The 15,134-nt window shown below is 39.7% G+C and overlaps 1 protein-coding gene and 1 long non-coding RNA gene across 3 annotated transcripts in view; one reads left to right on the plus strand and one right to left on the minus strand.

Annotated features, from left to right (window-relative positions):
* The window catches only part of LOC112441572 (uncharacterized), a 44,700-nt gene extending 29,863 nt beyond the window's left edge, over positions 1-14,837 (plus strand). The window contains exons 2-3 of the long non-coding RNA XR_003029385.2: positions 1,486-1,531; positions 14,602-14,837. This is a non-coding gene — a long non-coding RNA (uncharacterized lncRNA). The remainder of the gene's footprint in view (positions 1-1,485; positions 1,532-14,601) is intronic.
* The window catches only part of SYT9 (synaptotagmin 9), a 381,537-nt gene that overhangs the window by 245,970 nt on the left and 120,433 nt on the right, over positions 1-15,134 (minus strand). The window lies entirely within an intron of this gene.

A 15,134-nucleotide genomic window follows, 5' to 3' on the forward strand; every position in this document is an offset into this window, starting at 1 on the left:
ATTTACCTGGACTTCCAGTTCTGTTTCATCATAATTACAGCATAAATCAGCTGTTAGATATGAAGGGAGTTATTAACCTTTGGGTTTTGAGTCAAGGGAAAGGATTGCCACTGCAAAAGTACTCGGACCATCAGGAAAGCTGTAAACAAGAAGTACAGAGTCATAAACAGATCTCCCAAAGAGGATGAAACTGCCAGGCTCATGATGACCCCAGCAGTTAAGGACTAGGATGACCAGGTCATTTAGAAATGGGTCAGAAAAACACTGGGTAGATAAAATGGGTGAAGGGGGTCAAAACGTATGAACTTCCAGTGGTAAAATAAATAAGTCAGAAGGATGTATTTTATAGCATAATTAATAATACTGTATTGCATATTTGAAAATTGCTAAGAGAACAGATCTTAAAAGTCCTCAACATAAGAAAAAAAATTTTTAACTATGTATGGTGACAGATGTTAACTAGATATTGTGGTGATCATTTTGCAGTGTATACAAATACTGAGTAATTATGATGTGCACCTAAAACTAATATAGTGATATATGTTAGCTGTGCTTCAATTTAAAAAAGCCATAAAATATGGCAACACACGCTAAGTCACTTCAGTCGTGTCCGACTCTGTGACCCTACGGACCGTACTCCACCAGGCTCCTCTGTCCAGGGATTCTCCAGGCAAGAATACTGGAGTTTCCATGCCCTACTCCAAAGGATCTTCCCAACCCAGGAATCAAACCCGCATCTCTGCATTGGCAGATGGGTTCTTTACCACTAGTGCCACCTGGGAAGCCCGAAGTATGGCAATACTTAAGACTATTTTCTCTTTGCTATTAGAAAAAGAACAACATTGGAAGTCTCTGTCAAATACCACCAACCTCCAATCTTAGGGGGTTGGAAATGGGAACTCTAATTCTTAAGATGCAGAAAGAGAGTTCAGTGTTATGATTGTGGATATGAGACTACTGGAGAAAATTTTGTATGTCTTGGTTGGTAGAGGGTCTTTTCAGACAAAGTGGTCTTTGTATTCACAACTTCTCTCTCTCAACTGAGTGGAAATAAACTAAAATACTTCCCTTAACAAAGCAAAACTGAAATAGCTCTCCTCTACCCTTCCCCTCCCCTCTAATGACAACCTTGTCTCACCAATAGGTTTTCCATCTTCAGTGACCCACCAGGAATAAGTACATCCCAGTGTGCAGACAGTTCCATAGTATCAAAACTGTGTTTCTCAAGGAGGCATTGGGTATCAGAAATCTGGAGAAGAAAGGTATCAAGGTCACAGATGGGCACAGCTATAGAGTATGGCCTCCTTATTTCTCACCTCTACTCCTAGTTGAGAACAAATGCTGTAGAATTACATTGTATTAACTTCTCATTGTTGAGTGTTTTGATCAGTCCTCTAATGATGAAATCAAAACTCTGTTCCTGCTAGTTAGATCCATATCTGGGAGACCTACAGTTGATTAAAACATATTTACTCACCCTCTTAGGTTGAGTTGTCCAGAAATAAGACTCTGCAACCAAGATTTGATGCAGGTAGGTTTATTAAAGACTGTTCTTATGAACAATACCTGTAAGCAAATAGGAAAAACTAGATTCTGCTAAGAAAAAAGTTCAAGTGGTACGTGGTTGCCCTGAGGTTCTAACCAACTTCACTGGAGCTCTGAAGTTGGGCTGGCCCTTCAGAGGTGTGCTAAATAGAGACAAGGGGCCTGGGTTCTGATATCTTTGCATCAACTGGCCACTGAATGCAGGCTGCTCCTGGGGAGGGAGCATACCCTTCAACAAGGACAATTTCTGCAGAGGGACTCAGCCATGAGCAACTAGCAGTCAACCTTCCTGGTGACTAGAATAAGTGTCTCGCTGCTGGAAGAAGGATCTAGATGATAGGTCTCAGCACCTAGTGTATCCACCTTCCTCCCTCTAAGTCCCCATACGCAAGCCTATTCAAGTCCCCCAGCCCTGCCCAGCCCTTCTGATGCTCAGGTCTGGTGGACTTCTCACAACACTGAGGCAACTTAGTTCATCTGCCTCAACCTGCTCTGTGAGGGCAGGATTTGCTTCATCCCCTCCCTCCTCTCCAGGAATTTGGCTCTCTTCACTTCCAAAAGTAAGCAATCACAACTACACATTTTCTGTTCAGAGACCTCCTTCTAATCTTAGGTACTTTCCTCCAAAACCTGTTAAAAAGGTGACTCCAGTACTCTTGCCTGGAAAATCCCATGGACAGAGGGGCCTGGTGGGCTGCAGTCCATGGGGTCGCTAGGAGTCGGACACGACTGAGCAACTTCACTTTATTTTTTCACTTTCATGCACTGGAGAAGGAAATGGCAACCCACTGCAGTGTTCTTGCCTGGAGAATCCCAGGGACGGGGAAGCCTGGTGGGCTGCCGTCTATGGGGTCTCACAGAGTTGGACACGACTGAAGCGACTTAGCAGCTTAGCAGCAATCAAAGTCAAATGAAACTCTAAGGAAAGAGACTAGAATGCTTTCATACCCTGTGTCTGTCCTTCCCTTTTATTAGAAGTTAAGCAACTTCTAACTATCAAAGTCCAAGACACATTTTTGTCCACATGTTGGACATCTGTTTGTTGGACATCTCTAGCATATGCCTTTATATTACACTTCGAAATTCCCTTTTCTCCTTCCCCCACATTTTTGACCTCATATTCTCTTCATGTTCTGTTTACCTAATCTTATCTCTGAGATTCTAGATTCCTCTCTTCTGTTATCCCTAAAGCACCAGAACAGTATCTAGACTGGAGTAATAACCTCCAAATTATATTTGCCAGTATTATTCTTTCTTTACACATCCACCATATGCTGTTGATATCTGTCCATATCTTTAAATCTGGCTCATATATCCTTAGTGAGCAGTTTTGCTATGTATGTGTGATATGTGGGTGTACATGCTGGACATATTTGGACATTTGCATTCAAATATCTTAGACAAGTTACAAACACTATATCCTCCTTTTGGATAAACCCAATTCTCCTCTTATATTCCTGGCTTCAAGTATGGTATCAGGAGACAGGCCCATCACAAAGCCATTCAAGGCTCCTGCTTCTCCTCTCACTCCACATCTAATCAAACACCAAGTCTGTCTATTCTACTTGCTAAGTAGCTTTTGAAACTCTCCACTATTCTCCACATTGCTACTGGCCCTAGTAGAAGCCTCATAAATTCTCACCTAAACCTATTTAATAACTTCTTAATGGGTTTCTTCACTCCATTCTCCCCTCATCCAATTCATCCTCCACACTGCTGCCAGAGTGAGTTGCTTAAAACACACATCTAATCTTGCTGCTCCCTTCTTTAAAAGCTTTTAACTTCCAACAGCCTCTGGAAAATGGTCAGACTCTTTGTCATGACTTTCAAAAAACCTCATGATCTGGCCTTTTCCCAGCTCTCTAGCTCCATACTCCACTGTACACATCCTTGTAATTCCAGAATCTATCATGTTTCTTATTCCACCATATCTTGCTTCTACTGATGCACTTGAAACATCTTTTCTCACATATGGAGACTTTTTCAGAAGCGAGTTATATTTTCATAGCATTTCTCATCTGACCACGTTATACAAGGAAAGTACTACAAGGGCAAGGGCCAGCTGGTAGGTTACACCTGAGCATTTTGTGGTACATATGATTGGAGGGATGAAGATGAACAGAAACTATGGTCAATTCCTGGAGATAAAGAAATATACCTCCATGGCTTCAAAATTAAAGCTAGAAAAAATAAATTTTAAAGGATATTTACAATTCTGAGAAGACAGGAATCTAAATTCAATTTGCTACCAATACAATGCAACAAATGTTAAAGGGAAAACACAGCCAAATTATTACCATTGGAAAAGAGAAAGCGATCAAACCAACATATCTGCGACTTTAGGTTCATAAAAAGATGTTCAAAGGAGGATGGATTAAAGGCAACAAAATGCTCACTGAATGCCATTAGCTCTACTATGCACATAGAAGCCAGCCAGGTGGCAGCTTTCTTGGTTTTCTCCAGCTCATGATGCCTGAGTGTAGCCACCCTGCTTTCCTGGAAATGGGCAACCTGTGAGCCAAACCCATCCATAACTGCCTGCCTAGATCAAAGGGTCCTGCTTACAAGTAAAATTTCTGGTTCCTCCCTCTTTTACAACCTTCCAAATTAAAAGATGCTTGCTCCTTGGAAGGAAAGCTATGAGAAACCTAAACAGCATATTAAAAAGTAGCAATCACTTTGCTAACAAAGATTTGTATAGTCAAAGCTGTTTTCTTAAGACAGGAATTAATACGCCCATTGGATGAGATTCCCAGTCACTGATCTGAGGGATCTTAGTCATTTGCCTCTTTACCCACCTAAGCTGAAGACCTACATATCCATCTACCTTCCATGGGAAGGCCTGTCTACCTCTCTCATCTATGATCTTTTAGGAAATAAACCCAACTGCTGCTTCTTTTGCCAGAATTACATAGGATTTGAAGGAAGTCACCCCAGTGGAAAGAAAAAAAAATGTAACTCTTTAGGAGGCAAATCATGGGGCAAATAAAACAGATCAGTACCTCAAAATAGAGTATTAAACTGAATAATGAGGGAAAATAGGTCAAAATTGTTAAAAAGAGTTCATGTAAGAAAATAGGAGAAAACTTTAAATAATTCTAAATTCTATTCTCTGTTAATGGGATACTGCACTGAAAAAACACAGCTGGCTGTCACAGTAAAGAGCAATTTGACAATAACAAAGTGTTTTTCAATAAAAAATATCATATTTGCCAAAGTGAAAATTTTAATAGAGGCAATGAACAGAAGAGTGTATGCTACCAGACACTAAATTAAATTAGTTTAGTTACTGAAATAATCCTTACATAATGCAAAGCAAAAAGACAAAGAGAAATTTTGGGTACACTCATGGAGGAGAAACCCAGTGCTCCAATCTGAACAATGAGAGGACTGAAAGGAGAGAAAAGGGCAGATGAAGAAGAAATGGCAATAAAAGTTGAACTGGAAGAAAATTTCTCCCAGCTGAAAAACCAAACACTGGCCAAAATTACTGAAAAAATACCTATGTATATTTTAACATACCCTGGTGACATTTTGGAATCGAGTGATAAAGTTCTAAAAGCTTCCATACAGAAAGAGTAATTACGTGAAAAGAAAAGCAATCAGATTGGAACCAATATCTTCAAATAATACTGGATATACAGTATTAATCGGAGAAGGCAATGGCAAGCCACTCCAGTACTCTTGCCTAGAAAATCCCATGGACGGAGGAGCCTGGTAGGCTACAGTCCATGGGGTCGCTAAGAGTCGGACACTGAGCAACTTCACTTTCACTTTTCACTTTGACACAATGGAGAAGGAAATGGCAACCCACTCCAGTGTTCTTGCCTGGAGAATCCCAGGGACGGCAGAGCTTGGTGGGCTGCTGTCTATGGAATCGCAGAGAGTCGGACACGACTGAAGCGACTTAGCAGCAGCATACAGTATTAATGGAGGATTACTGTGAATTTTTAAGGAAAAGAGATAGTAATTCTGTATGACCACATCAAACCAAATTTTGTTCATTTGTGATGGCAAGGGATTTTTAGACATGCAAGCACTTAGAAAGTATTGTATCCATATTTCCTTTCTAAAAAAGAGATACTCATAAAAGTGCTCGAGCCAAATGAAAATTGCATTAGCATAAGGATCTCAAGATGGTGAAAATTTAGCATACGAGAAACAGTAGCAATCAATGAGACTAGTGATAATTCAATCTAAATAACAGTTGGTACTATCATCCTGAAATATGTGGGAATTGTTAAGAATTCTTGAAATAGAAAGGACATAATGTAAGAAAAAATGAATAACAGTGTAAGAATAAATTTAAGAGTGCAGATTCTCAAGCTTAACTCTACTTACATTGCTATTTAGCTATTATAATCAAGAACAAATAATTTAATCTCTTGCCTTGATTTCTTCCTCAGTATAATAGGATTGATAATAGTATCTGCATCATATGGCTATTGCGAGGAATAAATGAATTAGTACACATAAATGGCTAAGAAGAGTATTCAGCATACAGTAGGTGCTTAATAAGTATCACTATCATCATCATCATGGTTATTATTATTATATCACTGAGAGGCAGAAACATAATTAATATTTTATTATTAATACCACTAGGAAAAAACAAACACTGAAAACGTTTATTTAAATTAAGGAAGCCAGTCGAAAACTTGAAATAGGTTATGGAACTTTGAAATCAATCGAGAAAAGGGGAACAAACACTATTTAATTAATCTAACTAATTAACCAAGATGACAAATACAGCATAAGGAGCTGTCAGAGGGTATGACTACATATCAAATTTTGGATACACTGCATTTGACATCCTTCTTGGACAGTTAGTTGGACATTTGGAATTCAATTTAAGAGAGAGAGAGATCAGGATTGGGGCATATATTTTTGAATATGAAATTCAGAGATGTAGTTAAAGCATGAGAGAATTTCCAGAAGGAGGATCAGAGTAATGTCGGGTAGAAAGATCGGATAAAATTGTTTGATTTGGCCACTAGGAGATCACTAGTAACTTGGTGAAAATAAGCTCTATCATAGAAGACTGAAGAGGTGACAGAAAAGGTAATTACCCTGGCAGCATGGAGAATCAGATGGCTACACTTAATAACATTACCTGGGAAAAGCTACCATCAGGGAAGAATGTACCTGTCTCTGTGTAGACAGAACCTTCACACATGTAATAACATTCTAGGAACAGGACACAAGCCCTGTCCAAAGAGATAGTCATTCATTCAAGAAACACGTTAAGCTAGTCTCTGGGGATACAGTGGTGAAAAAGAACCCCTGTACACTCTTGGTGGGAATGTAAATTGGTACAGTCATGATGGAGAATAGTATGGTGGTCAAAAGATACCTGGAGTTACAGGCAAGTTTGAAACAGGGCAAAGGCTAAGAGAGATTTGCCAAGAGAATTGGCACTAGTCATAGCAAACACCCTCTTCCAACAACACAAGAGAAGACTCTACTCATGGAAATCAGATTAATTACGTTCTTTGCAGCCAAAGATGGAGAAGCTCTATACAGTCAGCAAAAACAAGACCGGGAGTTGACTGTGGCTCACATCCTGAACTCCTTACTGCAAAATTCAGACTTAAATTGAAGAAAGTAGGAAAAACCACTAAGCCATTCGGATATGACCTAAACTAAATCCCTTACGATTATACAGTGGAAGTGACAAAAAGATCCAAGGGATTAGATCTGATAGAGTGTCTGAAGAACTATGGACGGAGGTTTGCAACATTCTACAGAAGGCAGTAGAGAAGGGAATGGTCCACTGGAGAAGGGAACAGCAAACCACTTCAGTATTCTTGCCTTGAGAACCCCATGAACAGTATGAAAAGGCAAAATAATAGGATACTGAAAGAGGAACTCCCCAGGTCAGTAGGTGCCCAATATGCTACTGGAGATCAGTGGAGAAATAACTCCAGAAACAATGAAGGGATAGAGCCAAAGCAAAAACAATACTCAGTTGTGGATGTGACTGGTGATAGAAGCAAGGTCCAATGCTGTAAAGAGCAATATTGCATAGGAACCTGGAAAGTCAGGACCATGAATCTAGGCAAATTGGAAGTGGTCAAACAGGAGAAGGCAAGAGTGAACGTCGACATTCTAGGAATCAGTGAACTAAAATGAACTGGAATGGGTGAATTTAACTCAGATGACCATTATATCTACTACTGCGGGCAGGAATCCCTTAGAAGAAATGGAGTAGCCATCATGGTCAACAAAAGAATCCGAAATGCAGTACTTGGATGCAATCTCAAAAAACAACAGAATGATCTCTGTTTGTTTCCAAGGCAAACCATTCAATATCACAGTAATCCAAGTCTATGCCCCAACCAGTAACGCTGAAGAACCTGAAGTGGAATGGTTCTATGAAGACCTACAAGACCTTTTAGAACTAACACCCAAAAAAGATGTCCTTTTCATTATAGGGGACTGGAATGCAAAATGAGGAAATCAAGAAACGCCTGGAGTAACAGGCAAATTTGGCCATGGAATACGGAATGAAGAAGGGCAAAGACTAATAGCCTTTTGCCAAGAAAATGCACTGGTCATAGCAAACATCCTCTTCCGACAACACAAGAGAAGACTCTACACATGGACATCACCAGATGGTCAACACCAAAATCAGATTGATTATATTCTTTGCAGCCAAAGATGGAGAAGCTCTACACAGTCAACAAAACAACACCGGGAGCTGACTGTGGCTCAGATCATGAACTCCTTATTGCCAAATTCAGACTTAAATTGAAGAAAGTAGGGAAAACCACTAGACCATTCAGGTATGACCTAAATCAAATCCTTTATGATTATACAGTGGAAGTCAGAAATAGATTTAAGGGCCTAGATCTGATAGGTAGAGTGCCTGATGAACTATGGACGGAGGTTCATGACATTGTACAGGAGACAGGGATCAAGACCATCCCCGTGGAAAAGAACTGCAAAAAAGCAAAATGGCTGTCTTGGGAGGCCTTACAAATAGCTGTAAAAAGAAGAGAAGCGAAAAGCAAAGGAGCAAAGGAAAGACATAAGCATCTGAATCAGAGTTCCAAAGAACAGCAAGAAGAGATAAGAAAGCCTTCCTCAGCGATCAACGCAAAGAATTAGAGGAAAACAACTGAATGGGAAAGACTAGAGATCGTTTCAAGAAAATCAGAGATACCAAGGGAATATTTCATGCAAAGATGGGCTCGATAAAGGACAGAAATAGTATGGACCTAACAGAAGCAGTAGATATTAAGAAGAGGTGGCAGGAATACACGGAAGAACTATACAAAAAAGATCTTCACAACCCAGATAATCACGATGGTGTGATCACTCACCTAGAGCCAGACATCCTGGAATGTGAAGTCAAGTGGGCCTTAGAAAGCATCACTACGAACAAAACTAGTGGAGGTGATGGAATTCCGGTGGAGCTATTTCAAATCCTGAAAGACGATGCTGTGAAAGTGCTGCACTCAATATGCCAGCAAATTTGGAAACTTCAGCAGTGGCCACAGGACTGGAAAAGGTCAGTTTTCATTCCAATCCCAAAGAAAGGCAATGCCAAAGAATGCTCAAACTACTGCACAATTGCACTCATCTTACACACTAGTAAAGTAATGCTCAAAATTCTCGAAGCCAGGCTTCAGCAATACGTGAACCATGAACTTCCAGATGCTCAAGCTGGTTTTAAAAAGGCAGAGGAACCAGAGATCAAATTGCCAACATCCGCTGGATCATCGAAAAAGCAAGAGAGTTCCAGAAAAACATCTATTTCTGCTTTATTGACTATGCCAAAGCCTTTGACTGTGTGGATCACAATAAACTGTGGAAAATTCTGAAAGAGATGGAAATACCTACCAGACCACCTGACCTGCCTCTTGAGAAAGCCATATGCAGGTCAGGAAGCAACAGTTAGAACTGGACATGGAACAACAGACTGGTTCCAAATAGGAAAAGGAGTACGTCAAGGCTGTATATTGTTACCCTTCTTATTTAACTTATATGCAGAGTACATCATGAGAAACGCTGGGCTGGAAGAAGCACAAGCTGGAATCAAGATTGCCAGGAGAAATACCAATAACCTCAGATATGCAGATGATACCACCCTTTTGGCAGAAAGTGAAGAGGAACTCAAAAGCCTCTTGATGAAATTGAAAGTGGAGAGTGAAAAAGTTGCCTTAAAGCTCAACATTCAGAAAACGAAGACCATGGCATCTGGTCCCATCACTTCATGGCAAATAGATGGGGAAACAGTGGAAAAAGTGTCAGACTTTATATTTTTGGGCTCCAAAATCACTGAAGATGGTGATTACAGCCATGAAATTAAAAGACGCTTCCTCCTTAGAAGAAAAGTTATGACCAACCTAGATAGCATATCGGAGAAGGCAATGGCACCCCACTCCAGTACTCTTGCCTGGAAAATCCCATGGATGGAGAAGCCTGGTAGGCTGCAGTCCATGGGGTCGCTAAGAGTCGGACATGACTGAGCGACTTCACTTTCACTTTTCACTTTCATGCATTGGAGAAGGAAATGGCAACTCACTCCAGTGTTCTTGCCTGGAGAATCCCAGGGATGGGGGAGCCTGGTGGGCTGCCATCTATTGGGTCGCGCAGAGTCGGACACAACTGAAGTGACTTAGCAGTAGCAGCAGATAGCATATTGAAAAGCAGAGACATTACTTTGCCAACAAAGGTCCATCTAGTCAAAAGAAAGGCTATGATTTTTCCAGTGGTCATGTATGGATGTGAGAGTTGGACTGTGAAGAAAGCTGAACACCAAAGAATTGATGCTTTTGAACTGTGGTGTTGGAGAAGACTCTTTAGAGTCCCTTGGACTGCAAGGAGATCCAACCAGTCCATTCTGAAGGAGATCAGTCCTGGGATTTCTTTGGAAGGAATGATGCTGAAGCTGAAACTCCAGTACTTTGGCCACCTCACGCGAAGAGTTGACTCACTGGAAAAGACTCTGATGCTGGGAGGGATTGGGGGCAGGAGGAGAAAGAGACAACAGAGGATGAGATGGCTGGATGGCATCGCTGACTCGATGGACATGAGTCTGAATGAACTCTGGGAGTTAGTGATAGACAGGGAGGCCTGGTGTGCTTCGATCCATGGGGTTGCAAAGAGTCGGACACGACTGAGCGACTGAACTGAACTGACTGACAGAAGGCAGTGATCAAAACCGCCCCCAAGAAAAATAAATGCAAAAAGGCAAGATGGTTGTCTGAGGAGGCCTTACAAATAGCTGAGAAAAGAAGAGAAGCAAAAGGCAAAGAGAAAAGGAGAGATATACCTATTTGAATGCAGAGTTCCAAAGAATAGCAAGGAGAGATAAGAAAGCCTTCCTAAGTGAACAAAGCAAAGAAATAGAGGAAAACACCAAAAAAGGAAAGGCTAGTGATTTCTTCAAGAAAAGTTAGAGATACCAAGGGAATGTTTCATGCAAAGATGGGCACAATAAAGGCCAGAAATGGTATGGACCTAACAGAAGGAGTAGATATTAAGAAAAGGTGGCAAGAATACACAGAAGAACTGTACAAAAAAGATCTTAATGATCTGGATAACCACAATGGTGTGATCACTCACCTAGAGCCAGACATCCTGGAGTGTGAAGTCAAGTGGGTCTTGGAAATATCACTACTGACAAAGCTAGTGGAGTGGATGGAACTCCAGTTGAGCTATTTCAAACCCTAAAAGATGATGCTGTGTAAGTGCTGCACTCAATATGCCAGCTAATTTGGAAACCTCAGCAGTGGCCACAGGACTGGAAAAGGTCAGTTTTCATTCCAACCCCAAAGAAGAGCAATGCCAAAGAATGTTCAAAGTACTGCACAATTGCACTCATTTTACATGCTAGCAAGGTGATGCTTAAAATCCTTCAAACTAGGCTTCAACAGTATATGAACTGAGAACTATCAGATATACAAATTTCTGGATTTAGAAAAGGCAGAGGAACCAGAGATCAAATTACCAACATTTGCTAGACCACAGAAAAAGCAAAAGAATTCCAAAAAAACATCTGCTTCACTGACTACACTAAAGCCTTTGACTGTGTGGATCACAAAAAATGGCTTAAAATTCTTAAAGAGATGGGAATACCAGACCACCTTACTTGCTTCCTGTGAAACCGGTATGCAGGTGAAGAAGTAACAATTAGAACTGGACATGGAACAACAGACTGGTTCAAAATTGGAAAGGAGTACGACTTGGAAAGGAGTACGACAAGGCTGTATATTGTCACCCTGCTTATTTAACTTCTATGCAGAATACATCATGCAAAATGATGGACTGGATGAAGCTCAAGGTGGAATCAAGACTGCTGGGAGAAATATCAATAATCTCAGACATGCAGATGACACCACACTAATGGCAGAAAGCAAAGAGGAACTAAAATGCATCTTGATGAAAGTAAAAGAGAAGAGTGAAAAAGCTGGCTTAAAATTCAACATTCAAAAAATTAAGACCATGACATCTGGTCCCATCACTTTCATGGCAAATAGATGGGGAAACAGTGAGACTTTATTTTCTTGGGCTCTAAAATCAATGCAGATGGTGATTGCAGCCATCAAATTAAAAGATGCTTACTCTTGGAAGAAAAGCTATGACAAACCTAGACAGCATATTAAAAAGCAGAGACATCACTTTACTGACAAAGGTCCATATAGTCAAACCTATGATTTTTCCAGTTGTCATGAATAGATGTGAGAGTTGGACCATAAAGAAGGCTGAGTGCCGAAGAATTGATGCTTTTGAACTGTGTTGCTGGAGAAGACTCTTGAGAGTCCCTTGGACAGCAGGGAGATCAAACCAGTCAATGCTAAAGGAAATCAGTCCTGAATATTCATTGGAGGAACTGATGCTGAAGCTGAAGCTCCAAAACAATGGCCATCTGATGCGAAGAGGTGACTCACTGGAAAATACCCTGATGCTTGGAAAGGTTGAAGGCAGGAGGAGAAGGGGACAACAGAGGTTGGATGGCATGATGACTCAAGGGACATGAGTTTGAGCAAACTCCAGGAGATGGTGAAGGACAGGGAAACCTGTTGTGCTGCAGCCCATGGAGTCGCAAAGTCGCTCTGATGAGACTGATGAGACTGAGCAACTGAACAACAACAACAACAACAATGGCAGGTCCTAAAAAAAAACCCCTAAAAACAGACCTGCCACCTGATCCAGCAATTCTCCTCCTCTGAATATATCTGGATAAAATGAAAACTCGAATTCAAAAAGATTCATGTACCCCAGCATTCAAAGCAGCACTATTTATAATAGCCAAGACACAGAAGCAACCCAAGTGCCCATTAACATATGAATGGATTAAGAAGATGTGAGAGATATATATATACACACACACATACACAAACACACACACAGTGAGATACACAAGAGAGAGGTTTCTTTATAGATGCTAAATCAGAAAGATAAATGCAGCAATATAAGGTTTCATCTGCTTTACCTTGCCAGAAAGAAATGTTTATTTTTATCAGTATTTAGTATGTTCTGAATATAAGGTAATTGGTATATATAGGATTCAATAGGATATATAGGTTATAAGATGTCAACCATATTACACTTTGAGTTTCAGAATCCTAGGCATCCCTTTTACTGGAGATGCAGCCCACCCACTTATTCATTCTTATTCTTATTCTGCTTAGATAAGCAGCCAGCAAGAAAATATTCTCTTTCAGGGCTCCCTACATACTACAGGTCTCTCATGCATTTCTTATGGACATCCCTTCCTCTCCCTCCACCTCATCCACCTCAAATCTATCTTTGGAAGGAGACTGAGGAAGGATTAGGGACACCTTTTCTTGCAGTTCCTGTGAATACTTTACCATTAATTTAAACTCCACAGCTGTCAATTGTTCAGTGATAGATAGTAGTTTCCTGTCTAACTTCACTTTTTCATATAATTATGCTGTATTTCTTTGCAGGGGTAGCACAGTGATCATCTTTCATCCACTGCCTTGAGCGATGGAAGACTGGGAATTCAAAATCTCATGTATAAATTCTAAAGATGTATTCTATTACATAGACCTAGGGGTTGGAGCAAGGAAATCTTTACTCAGAAAAATAGGGGCAGAAGGCACTACAAAGGCATTCATAAAGTCCACATGGGAACATAAACTGTGAAGAGAGCCAGAAGGATCTCTCCTAAATCTGCTAAAATCCAATGAGACCAAAGTTGAATATTAAATATAGGGTATGGGTCCAGGAGATAAAACCAGGTGATGAACAAGGCAAGAGCAACAGGTACAAAAGTTTGGTGACTGCCTTTATGAAAGTGATTAGAGTATACCTGGGATAATATTTTCAGAGTTTCTGAGATCTAATGAAGTTGCAGGTGACCTCCATGAGCATGAAGTGATTTTCTTGTAGTATTAAGTCAAAATTGTAGAAAAAATGAGGACATAGTTTACGCTAGCTCTAATATGCAACCCTTAGATTCAGTCTGCTCTAGTTTCCTGGAAAGTTATTACTGTTGGTGGCTGGATATTCTGTTTAATGGATACATTATAGCCAACTTACCCATTCTCTTACTGTTGAAAATTTATGTCATTTCCATTGTCCACTAATATTATACTATGATTAAGCTCTTCATAATCCATGTATGTTTGTATTAAAATTATACTATATCCTTAGAATATATAGTTGCAGAACTTTGAGAAAAATGTAATCTTTTCATATCAGTATCTTAGAAATACAATTCTGATAAAATGAAAAAAGAATTGCAAATAGGTAAACAAAATAGGAAACTATTAACAATAACCTAAGTAAAAATAATAATTACTGAACTAAAGAATTAGCAGGGATAATGAATATTAAAGAGAGAAGTACAAGAACTGATGTCTCTGCAGATGTGGTAGAGAGAGAGAGGAGGAATTCAGGTAATTCCTTGGTTTCTAGGAGGTGAATGTATTGAGTTTAAGATGCCTAAGAAATATCTTGAGGAGGATTTCAAGTGGCTGGTTGGGATGCACAGCTATAGCGCACAGGATATTTACAAAGTGAAAAACACAGCTGTTATTTGCCTGAATATACATAAAACTTGAAACTGTAATTGCATAGGTATGACTGCCCAGGAACATCTTGCAAAGAAAGCAGTTCAAGAAAGGCCATATTCTTGGGATACAAAAAATAATATGAGAGGGCAGAGAAAGAAGACCCTTCTTCCTTCAAAATAGAGGTCGGTGATACAGAAGAACCAAAATATGGTGTAATTACAGAAACCAAGTGTGAGAGCTTCAAAAATTGAATAAAACAGAAAATGTGCTATAGACAAGTGCAATAAGATAACAACTAGAAAATAACTGGTGTTAAACTTTCTTCTGGCTTCTAGTTTTCTTTAACAGTTTCTGTTCCCAAATTGGGTAGAATTATTCTCAGTGAATTATTAAAAAGTAAAATGCATACTTATAAGTGATGATTATCCTATGCCTTAAATTCACAAAATAATATATAACAGACTTATTTCTGCTATAAGCATTTGACTATTTTGTTTTTATATGTTTATACCATACAATACACACTTGTTTAAGAATTTATGTATAAATTTACTCCTTTTTTTTTTTTTTTTTTACTAGGAAGCATCTTGGGTCTGT

Source organism: Bos taurus, chromosome 15 (assembly GCF_002263795.3).
Source record: "Bos taurus isolate L1 Dominette 01449 registration number 42190680 breed Hereford chromosome 15, ARS-UCD2.0, whole genome shotgun sequence".
Taxonomy (NCBI): domain Eukaryota; kingdom Metazoa; phylum Chordata; class Mammalia; order Artiodactyla; family Bovidae; genus Bos; species Bos taurus.